General features: G+C 41.5%; 1 non-coding gene across 1 annotated transcript; it reads right to left on the reverse strand.

The window, feature by feature from the left end:
• Positions 1-10,877: 10,877 nt before the first annotated feature.
• Positions 10,878-11,042, reverse strand: LOC115832966. Its single transcript, XR_004028377.1, has one exon. It is a non-coding gene; the product is annotated as a U1 spliceosomal RNA (small nuclear RNA).
• Between the last annotated feature and the right edge of the window lie 500 nt (positions 11,043-11,542).

The raw sequence follows: 11,542 nt of genomic DNA on the forward strand, positions 1-11,542 counted from the left end.
CCCCTCTTTATAAATAATTCCGCCATGGCAGATTTCAAGCTACACCATGATCCCGCCAACATGCTGTTGGGGAGAGATTCACCCAATCGGGTATGAACCCATCAGGGCTGAGCTAGAAGAGGAAGCACAACTCCAAGTTTTGCTGTTACACCACCATGTGGAGAGATGGGCAGGCATGTCAGAAATAATCTTTTTCTTCTGCCTTACAGACCTGACGAGCTTTGCTCACTGGGATATTTTCTAGGAGCTGACATTTGTCTCAGGTCCTAGTCTAGGAGATACATCAAAAACAACTAAAAAAACGTGATTGGGCGGGACGAGGGGCGTTCACTTGTCTAGATGATGCCTTAATAGCCCTAATTAGTATTATTATTGACTAGAACAAAGCACTTAGCATAAATTAACCTAGGGAATTCTCAAGGATCCCTAAGGAGTAAAGTAGGCAGTAAGTGTGGATTCTATTTGATAGGAAGCTAAGGGTTTCTGAGAAGATAAGAAATCAAGTTTGGCAATAGAACATTAAACAGCAGTAAACATTTTTGGCTGCTTAGTAGAAGGGGCCTGCTCCTCTGGGAAAAAAACACTGCTCTTTATTCCCCCCACGTACTCCAGTCTTTGTACTTTGAACAGTTGTTCCACTTAAAAGTAACCTACTTTTTACCCAGCAAGAGCTCGGGGACCTGGTTAGTATCAACACTTAGAAGCAGCAGCTTCTGTGAATTTGGATCTTCCTTTCACCTCCTCCTGTATTGTCACTCATCATAAAAACGTATGGCTAGAATAAAGTGTAGCCTTATGAAATAGGCCACATTATTGAGAAATTAAAATTTGTTCTATCCTTCTTGCTGAAAATTCACTGTCCAAAAAAAAAAAACAAAAAACAAAGAGAGAAAGAGATTTTTTTTTTTTCTTCTGTCAGACTTCCTTTTGTGTTCTGAATTCCCCAGGAGAAGAGGAACCATTTTTGGCTTCAGACTCATTGGAGCAAATTAAGCAATAGAGTCCCAAAAGGCCTGGAGGGTTTTGCCCCACTAGACCCTGAAGTGAGCCGGATATCCAGAGACCGGAAGCTGGGGATAGTGGACTCTGGAGCAGTGGTGGTGGGTTGGGAGTAGAAGACACGCTGATCCTTCACAGCACGTAAGAAGCAGCAGAGCTTCTGTGTGAATGTCTAGAACCCTGCACAGCTTGAAGGTTCTGGGTCAATGCCCCATGGAGGCGGTGAATGGTAAAGGGGAAAACGCCTCCAAAAGGACCACACAAGCTTAAACAACAAATATCTCAGCGACTATCAACAAAGGCAGAGAATGGAGGCCCTGGTCCAATTTTTCTGATTCATTTAAGCCCCTCGGGGTCTTTTCCCATTCTGAGTGAAGCAGGGAAGTTCTCCTTTAAAAACAAAACAAAACAAAAAAAAAACCCAACTTCAGTTTAGATGTCCTGCTAGCCTGCTAGCCAGGCAAATGGAATAACCCATATTTAATTTGATTCATAACAATAAAGAAATGAGATGCTTTGTGTATACTGATATTCTTGAACACCAACTGGATACCCTATCCTACTAATCCCATACTGCTTATGAATATGCCCTGGTTCCACAGGTATCTCCACTGCAAATGAACTAACTACTCAGTTAACTAGTTCAGGGTTTGGACATTTTATACCTGCAACATGTAGATTACCCTAGTCTTGGTGTGCCCCTTTTTTATTAAATTAAATTTTATTAAAAATCTGTGTATCCCTCTTTAAATTTGTAATTACCATGAAAAAAGATTCCTATCATGTTTTTTGCCTGATTTGGATATTTAGATATATCTGAGGGGCATTTCTGAATTCTTAGCTGCTTTGTGCAGAAGTTTTATGAAAAAAGGCAAAAGCGGAAGAAACATGACAAATTTATCAATCTCCACCAATAAGTCAAGTGGCCAAAGCTCCCTTGCCTTCCATGCCCATGTCAGAGAACAACAGAGCAAAACGCAATTATAGAGCATAAGGTTCTTGTGCAGCTTTGCTCTGAAGACAGTGAGTCCCGTTTTCTGCTTTTAACTAAAAGCAGGTATTTCTACCTTCAAACTGGACAAGTCATTCCACTTCTGTGGGCCTTGGTTTCCTCACCTAAAAGTTTGCATGTTCAACTAAATGATCTCCAAGGCTCTTTATAGCACTAAAATCCTATGATTTCAAGCTATTATATGAAATCCCAGAAACAAAGGACAAGAGGAGCATTGTTCTTATTCTGTTGTTCATCCAGCTGGATTTATCAAATTAAGATTCTGAGTTTATAAATAAGAAAGAAAAGACACTGATACAATATAGAACGCATTTGCAGGAAGACATTTTTCATCCATATGGATCTTAACTATTTCATGTGCTAACAAATAATTGAACAGACTATCTATAGAAATGGTTTTGTCCATTCATCCACTTTTCTCTATAAACGTAAAAATAACTTTATTGCTTTTTTATAAAACTGTGTTTGAATAAAAATAGGAAAATGCAATTCTCAACAGTGTCTGAGATCTAGTTATGAGAGAAGTTGCCACAACCTCAAACATCTCTTCAAATGAGGACAAAGGTAAGAGTGCCATCTGCTGGCCTAAATTGTCTAATTGTGTCTTTACAACTTTATACAATAAAATACTTGTAAAACTTAACCTACATTCTGCTTTGATGAAAACCCTGAGCTTTTCAATAACTTGATGTGTGGAGCTTACATACAATAATCATTTTTCCAAGTGTCCAAAATACACAAAGCATGTGAGTATACCAAAATATTACACCACAAAGTAAATAAGTACTTATTTTAAATATATCCTACAATATTTACCATATCGAAAAGCTACAAATCTATTGGGTCCAAAGGTAAGTAGATAGTGTCTTTCTTTAAAAGCTTCTGAGAAAACTAGAATATTTGGAGTGTTCGTACAGCAGGAAATGGTGTCAATCATCAAAAGATCCCTCAGTTTAATAGCAGCAACCTGAATGGTAACTCTATAGACAGGGTTTAATGAAGGAAGAACACACAGTTAACTTGGAAAATCATAGATCAGATTTAAGCATAACTTCATGCCTTCACACTGGCATCAATAGGCAGATGAAGGCCACGAGGAAACACTCACTAACTGACTCTCCTCTGTGGGATGTTATGGTACTAACTTCTGGGCTACCAGGAGCACTAGTATTCTTTTTAACCCTTTCTTACCCTCAAAATCCCCTTCAGGGAAGATTCTCTTCCAACAGGATACCTTATGGCAATGGAGATGCTCAGGGAATGTTTCACACGAAACAAATACAATTCAATCAGATGACTTATTCAAGTAAGTCTGAGATAATCTCAGGACAATTCACTCCATTGCCTGAAATGTTGGATAACCGTATAGGGCAATGCTGAACAGACATCTAAGGAGGAGTGTGAAACAACTGGAATATTTTTCATTGAAAAAAAGTACTTGAAACTTTCTATGTATAAAGCATCTAACTAGAAAAAAACAATTATTCTAAACAGATGAAGTTCAATATTACCAAGAACCCAAGTGACAGACAAGCATAGCTCTCAAGGATCCTTGGCATTCCTATTAATTTTCTGTCTTATTGATAAAAATAGTCTCCTAGCAATTCATTCATTCTTGGTTTTAAAGGTGTTTTATTTTCTCACAATGATATGCTGTGAAGTTGTATGGAAAAGACAATTATTAAAATATTAAAGTCTGGTGGCTCACGCCTGTAATCCCAGCACTTTGGGAGGCCAAAGTGGGTGGATCATGAGGTCGGGAGTTCAAGATCAGCCTGGCCAAGATGGTGAAACCTGTCTCTACTAAAAATACACAAAACAATTAGCCAGGTGTGGTGGTGGGCACCTATAATCCCAGCTACTCGGGAGGCTGAGGCAGAGAATTGCTTAAACCCGGAAGGCAGAGGATACAGTGAGCCGAGATCACACCACTGTACTCCAGACTGGGCAAAAGAGTGAAACTCTCGAAAAATAATAATAATAATAATAATAATAATAAAGCAAGTAACTAGTATACTGTGAACTTAGGCATAGGTGAAGACAGGATCTATATGGAAAATAACATACGCTTTACTATTCTTTTGTTCAAAGTTGTTATCAATTCTGTTATTTCCTCTATGTATGAATGTGAATGACTAATGAGTAAGCCACCCTATACATCACTCGTGGTCTGGATATTGAATTAAAGCTGTTTCATGATAAAAGGGCCGTTTCAGTTAGTATTGGTGCTGTATCTTCGTACCTTTTCCATTTATGTGTCCCAGGATGTGTGAATGCAGTTGCCTGAAACTCACATGCTGCTTCTGATCTCTCAGAGTAGCTTTAGGTTATTTTGTGTAACTCCACCAACATTGCAAAAGTCCTAATAATAGGGCTCCAAAATCACATCCACAAGAATGCAGGAAACCAGTGAGTTTACAAGTCAATGACAATAGACAACTTGGAGGAAATTAGTTCATATAAAACATGTCACTCTTCATATTGTTCCAGATTGAAACAATGTGAAAGAGAACAGGATGACTCACATGTAAATGGTAAAAATAAAAATATATATGGCCAATAAATTAGGAGACAAAGAAAAATTTAAACAACAATGAAGTACTATATATAATTCGCCAGTCTAGCATTGTTGATAATTTAATTATTGAGAGCATGAGGGAACAGACTACTCACATAAGCAACTGGTAGGAAAATAGAGTGATCCAACATTTAGATAGAGATGTAGAAATCGAACCAGACATAGATAGAGATATATATTCTTAAAAATATACAAATATTCATACCATTTCACTCAGCAATCACATTTCTAGGATGAACACAGAATTATTCATAAGTTACAGACAAAAACATAAACATCTACTTACACTGAATTGATAAAATGAAAATAAATTTTTGTCTGTCAATATAATGGAATTTCATGAAGCCAAGAAAAACTATGTTTTATTAATAGAAGAATGGTTTATGGGTTGAGAAAATGCCTTTGATATACTGCTCAGTGAAAAGAAAAGGTACAGTGATAAGTTCAATTAAGTCAATATTTGTGAATACGCATATTTAGCAAGCATACGGTAACTAACATAGAAAAAGACACTGAAGAAAATATAATAATAATTGTTTTCTTTGGAATAGAAATTACTGATTTTTTTCATCATATGCTTTTCTATATTTTCTAAATTTTCTGTTGTGAATACACATTCTTTTTACCAGAAAAACAGTTTTACTTAAAATAAACACAATGCAAGATAAGACATTTGAGAATAAAGTAGAACTTATGTTTTGAGAAGATCAAAGGCTACAGTACTTTCAGGCACCTCCGTTAAACAGGGATTAGTACTTGGGCAATTCATCTGGCTCTTAATTTCCTGGACATTGAGCCAAAAATGGAGTAACAATTTCCATTTTCTACCTACAGAATTGAGTTACATACATATTTTTTTCCAAGAACTATAGTCAAACAAGAATTTATTATTTGCATCCTTATATAAATAAGACTTCATGAAATATATTGAGCTATCACTTCAACAGTGGTCTTAAAAATTGGTCAGTTTCAGCTGGGCATGGTGGCTCACACCTGTAACCCTAGCATTGTGGGAGGCCGAGGTGGGAAGATTTCTTGGCCCCAAGGAGTTGGAGACCAGCCTAGGTAGGCAACTTGGCAAAATCCCATTTCTACAGAAACGTACAAAATTAGATGGCTGGCATGCACCTGTGGTCCCAGCTATGTGGTGGGGGGATGGGTTGAGCCCAGGAGGTTGAGATTGATCACACCACTGCACGCCAGCCTGGGCAACAGAGCAAGACACTGTCTTAAAAAAAAAAAAAAAGTCAATTTCTTTTGGCATCTTTTAGGCATCAACCCTGTAATAAATCATATTCCACTACACGAAATTAAGTATAAATACAATTTTGTGAGAGATCACTGTAATATATGGCGATAGATGGGTCCTTGTAACATGCATTCAGGTAACAAGTATTTTTAATAAAATCATAATGATCTAATACTGCTCTATTCAGAAAGAATCATTTTGGTTGTAACAAAGGCTTAGTTAGAAGAAGAATGTTCCCTTTTACTCAAAGGGAATGTTTTAATATCTGAATATCTTAGATTAAAATAAGCACTTCCATTATTTCCCAAAGGAATTACAATGAGTTATCTACGTGTATTTTTGTGTGCTACACATTGGCATTTATAACATGCTTTGATTCACATCAAAACCCATTTGCTTTAAGTTTGAAAAAGACCTTATAGAAAGCGTCCAGCTGCATTCTTATAAATAGCATAAAAATTCCCTAGAAGGATTAAGTTGATCATGTCAACTTTTCCCGCCCTTACATACAATAACCATTTCATCAATCACACAAAGTCAAAACAAAACCAGGGAATGGGTCTTTCTCTTAACCAGTCTAGACATGCCAACCTCTCCTTTGCCTAAATGTAGTGAACACTCACTTGGCCTTGCTTCCAATCCATGGACAATTCACTATCTCATCTATATTCTCTCACTATGATACCCTTTTAGTATGTTTAGGAAGAACCTTGCTGATACCTATGATACCTGTCTCAGAAAAGTTATGAGCATACCCCAGACATCCCTGTTCACACTGAGGTTAATTTTTTTCAGATAAGGTCTCACTCTGTTGCCCAGGCTGGAGTGTAGTAGCATGATCACCCCTCAGGCTGAGAAAATCCTCCTACCTCAGCCTCCCAAGTAGCTGAGGCCACAGGCACGTACCACCATGCCCAGCTAATTTTTGAAATTTATTTTTTGTAGAAACGAGGTCTCACTATGTTGCCCAGGCTGGTCTCGAACTCCTGGGCTCAAGCAATCTGCCCACCCAGGCCTCCCAAAGTGCTGGGATTACAGGCATGAGCCACCACACCTGGCGGATACTCCTATTTTATTCAGCAAATGTTTGAATCTCTTGCCATGTGCCAACACTAAACCCTATATAAAACAGACTAGAAATATGAGGCAATATGTAGAATAAAGTGTTATAATTGCTACAATAGCATTAAGTACATGGTTCAATGAAGAGCAAAGGAGAAAACTGTCAAATTTATCAAATACAGGTAGCAAGTTTACTACTGTAAAATATGTATTCATATTTATCCTTCAATGACCTTGAAAGTGTTTTTCATTTTAATACATCATGATTGAAGGATCAAGTGAAGAGTCCAACCATTTTTCCAGCCTTGATTCTCCTTTTACTCTCAGTATGTCTTGATGTAACGTAAAATACAGAACAGACATTCTTATGATGGTGTTTTATTATGTTTAACTAACATGAAATAGCATTAATTAAATTACTGGTATACAAAGCTATCATACCCTCCCTCTATGCCACGTAACTATCACTTTGGGGGGTCTTGTGAATATTTGTCATGTTTGTGCAATCCAGCATCTTTTAAACACTCTTCTTATGTTGCAACATTTTTGCACATTCTCATTCCTGTCTCTTCAAAGAAGAAACCAGAACCCCAGTCTTCTTTGCAGCTGTATGAAAGTATGTAATGCACCAACACCCAGGACTTCGGTCTGGATGTTAGTGACATTACAAAGCACATGTACTCTGCCTTTCACAGCAACACAAGTATCTGGGTTTTCAAGATAGTAGCCCCAGAATTTTGCACTCCAGGCCCCAATACTATCAGTTGAATTTGCAGTGTCTAGGACAAAATGGAATGTCTGTGCTAAGTGGCAGCAGCATTGGTGTCTTTGCTGGAGTAGCCACCAAGGTCTGGTTTGGGCACCGTTTGTGGCTTTGTGGTGGCTGAGCCAGATACCCTAAATCTGTTGGCAATTCTTTAATGCCAAAGATGTGTATATTTTTTAATTTGATTTATTTTCTTTTTTATAATATTTTTTTAACTTTCATTTTAGGTTCAGGGGTACATGTTCAGGTTTGTTATATAAGTAAATTCATGTTACAAGGGTTTTGTTGTACAGATTATTTCATCACCCAGGTAATAAGCCTAGTACCCAAGAGTTATTTTTTCTGCTCCTCTCCCTCCTATCACCCTCCCCACTCAAGTAGGCCCCAGTGTCTGCTGTTCACTTGTGTTCATGGGTTCTCATCATTTAGCTCCCACTTATAAGTGAGAACATATGATATTTGGTTCTCTGTTCCCGCATTAGTTTGCTAAGGATAATAGCCTCCAGCTCCATCCAGCTTCCCACAAAAGACATGAATTTGTTCTGTTTTATGGCTGCATGGTATTCCATGGTGTAGATGTACCACATTTTCTGTATCCAATCTGTCACCAATGGGCATTTAAGTTGATTCCATGTCTTTGCTATTGTGAACAGTGCTGAAACGAACATTCACATGCATGTATCTTTGTGATCGAAGGATTTATATTCCTTTGAGTATATACCCAGTAATGGTGATGGCAGCGGTGGGCTGCCTGGAGTGGCAGCTGCCATCACAACAGGTGCAGCAGGGAAGGATGTTCAGGGCTGCGTGCTCCATGTAGCCATCGGGAGCCAGAGAAAAGAGGGAGCCTGGCCCCTTCTGAGTTGGGGCGGGTGCTCCCCAGGTACACTGCAGCCACCCAAGCCACGGCTGTGGACCCTGACATCCCTGTGCTCTCAGGGACCAGGAGCAGGCGGGAGGCCTACACTTCTGGGCTCAGCTGCAATCACCCAAGTCAGGGCTGCAGATCCAGGCTTCCCACTCCACGGAGCAGGCAGAAGCCCTGCCCTCCCAGGTGCAGCTGCAGCTGCCTAAGTTGTGGCTGTGGGCCTGGGCCTCCCTGTGCTCTTGGTGGGGACAGAAGCAGGCAGGAGCCTCACACTTCCAAGCGCAGCTGCAGCTACCCAAGTTGTGGCTGCAGACCCAGGCCTCCCACACCATGAGGCAGACAGGAGCTCTGCACGCCCCCAGGCATGGCTGCAGCCACCCACACAGCAGCTGTGAACCCAGGCCTCCCTGTGCTTTTGGGGCCCAGGAAGACCCACCCTGCCCTCGCAGGCTCAGAAGTGCCTTCTCCCACTGCCTGGCTTCTCCCTGTTGTTGGCACCCACTCTGATCTTGGAGCGAAGTCAGGGCTGAGCCCAGGCACTGTCACAGCCCAGCAAGATGTGCACATGCTCAAGGCAGTTCTGACTCACCAGCTACCTGCTGCCTTGTCCCTCTCCAGACTTTGGGCACTGACAAGCATAGGAGGGAAGCCGAGGTGGGGGCTGAGGGCAGCTCAGCACTGGCCTGTAGGCGTCCCTTGGCACAAAGATCCTGAAAAGCAGTGGGAGGCAGACAGGCTCCTGGGCAGAAGGAGGTGGGTTCCCAGTGAGGCTCCATCTTCAGGCCACGGGTGGGCCTGAAGACTGGGGGCTGGGCTGCCAGTCTCACAGACCAGAGTAGAAACGTGTAGTGCCTTTTCCAGGTCTGCCCATGCCCACCCATGGACAAATCAGTACTCACTTCTTCCCCTTTGAGGCCCATAAAAGCCCTGGGCTCAGCCAGAGGTGAGCAGATGTTAGGACAACCAGCTACAGAGAGGTGCTACCCACTCCAGGGCCTCCTCTCTGCTGAGAGCTGCAGATGTCGGGACAACCTGCCTGCAGAAAGGAGCAACCCACTCCAGGGCCTCCTCTCTGTTGAGAGCTTCAGAGACAATGGGACAATCTGCCTGCTGAGATGAGCTTCCCACTGCAAGGTCTACCCTCTGCTAGGAGCTAAACACTCACTGGGCCACCCTGGCTGTGGAAAGGAGCTACTCACTGCTGCTCTCCTCTGAGCTGTTCTATTGCTCAACAAAGCTCCTCTTCATCTTGTTCACCCTCCACTTATCTGTGTACCTCATTCTTCCTGGTCACAGGACAAGAACTCAGGACCTCTCAAATAGCAGGAATAAAAGAGCTGTAACACAAACAAAGCTGAAACATGTCCCTTGCTTACTATGTCATGGGTGAAGAGAAGGACAGAAGAGCTGCAGCCCTTCAGGGAACCCAGACCTGGGAGCTCCCTAAGCCAGGGCTGTGACTCCCTCTTTGGGGCCCTGTGGTTCCTGGCATCTCCAAGCTTCTGGGTGCCACCATGTTCCCAGTGCCAGCTGTGGAAGTGCTTGCAGTGCACCTGGTCCAGTCACAGCCTCGCAGAGAGCTGGAGCTGCCCATGCCAGCACCTGGAATTGCCCACCCCACTGCAGTAGCTGCTGTCTGACTGCACAGTGGCCAAAACCCATGCTCACTCACAAACCCCTCACTGCTGCATGCCTGGCTTGCCCTTGGCAGGGATGGGATCCAGGCCAGCAGCATGAGCCAAGCACAGCTTGCCAGGCTGAGTGGGCAGAACAAGCCCAGTGGGCTCAAGCAAAACTCAGGCAAAGGCACCACCAGCCACAGAGGTTTCTGGCCAGAAAAGCAGCACCCTAAAGATCCCATGACAATGGGATTGCTGGGTCAAATGGTAGTTCCATTTTTAGCTCTTTGAGGAATCACCACACTGCTTTCCACAATGGCTGAACTAATTTACACTCCCACCAACAGTGTATAAGTGCTCCTTTTTCTCCACATCCATTTTTTTTATTTTTTTATTAATAGCCATTCTGACTGGTATGAGATGGTATCTCACGGTGGTTTTGATTTGCATTTCTCTAATGATCAGTGATGTGGAGCTTTTTCTCATATGGTCGTTGGCCACATGTATGTCTTCTTTTGAAAAGTGTCTGTTTATGTCCTTCGCCCACTTTTTAATGGGGTTGTTTTTCTCTTGTAAATTTAAGTTTCTTACAGGTGCTGGATATTAGATCTTTGTTCAAAGCATAGTTTGCAAATATTTTCTCCCATTCTGTAGGTTGTCTGTTCACTCTGTTGATAGTTTCTTTCATTTTAATTTAATTATAAAAAAGTATTTAACAATATACACAGGGAAAGCGCAAACACAGTCCCCCCACTACCACAAATTATGCGGTCAAGTTTCTTGCATTTGGGAAAATCACAGGGGCCAGTACTCCCAGAGTGCAATAGGTGAGCCTTACTCTGGGAAAACCACCTTTGTGATCACAGTATCTCCCCTGCTAGGTAAGTAAGGTAGTTTCCTTTGCTGTAACAGAAGCTCTTAAGTTTGATTAGATTCCATTTTTCAATTTTCGCTTTTCTTACAATTGCTTTTGGCATTTTTGTTATGAAATCTTTGCCAGTTCCTATGTCCAGGATGGTATTGCCTAGGTTGTCTTCCAGGGTTTTTATAGTTTTAGGTTTTACATTTAAGTCTTTAACCCTCTTGAGTTGATTTTGTATACGGTATAAGGAAGGGGTCCAGCTTCAATCTTCTGCACATGGCTAGCCAGTTATCCCAGCACCATTTATTGACTAGGGAGTCTTTTCCCCATTGCTTGTTTTTGTCAGCTTTGTCGAAAATCAAATGGTCGTAGGTGTGCGGCCTTATTTCTGGGCTCTCTATTCTGTTCCACTGGTCTATGTGCCTGCTTTTGTACTAGTAGCATGCTATTTTGGTTGCTGCATAGCTGAGCTAAGGTGGATTTATTGTTGGAAGCACTGACACACTTCCAGTGGCTACAGACTATGG

This window comes from Nomascus leucogenys, chromosome 23 (genome assembly GCF_006542625.1).
Source record: "Nomascus leucogenys isolate Asia chromosome 23, Asia_NLE_v1, whole genome shotgun sequence".
Classification (NCBI taxonomy): Eukaryota; Metazoa; Chordata; class Mammalia; order Primates; family Hylobatidae; genus Nomascus; species Nomascus leucogenys.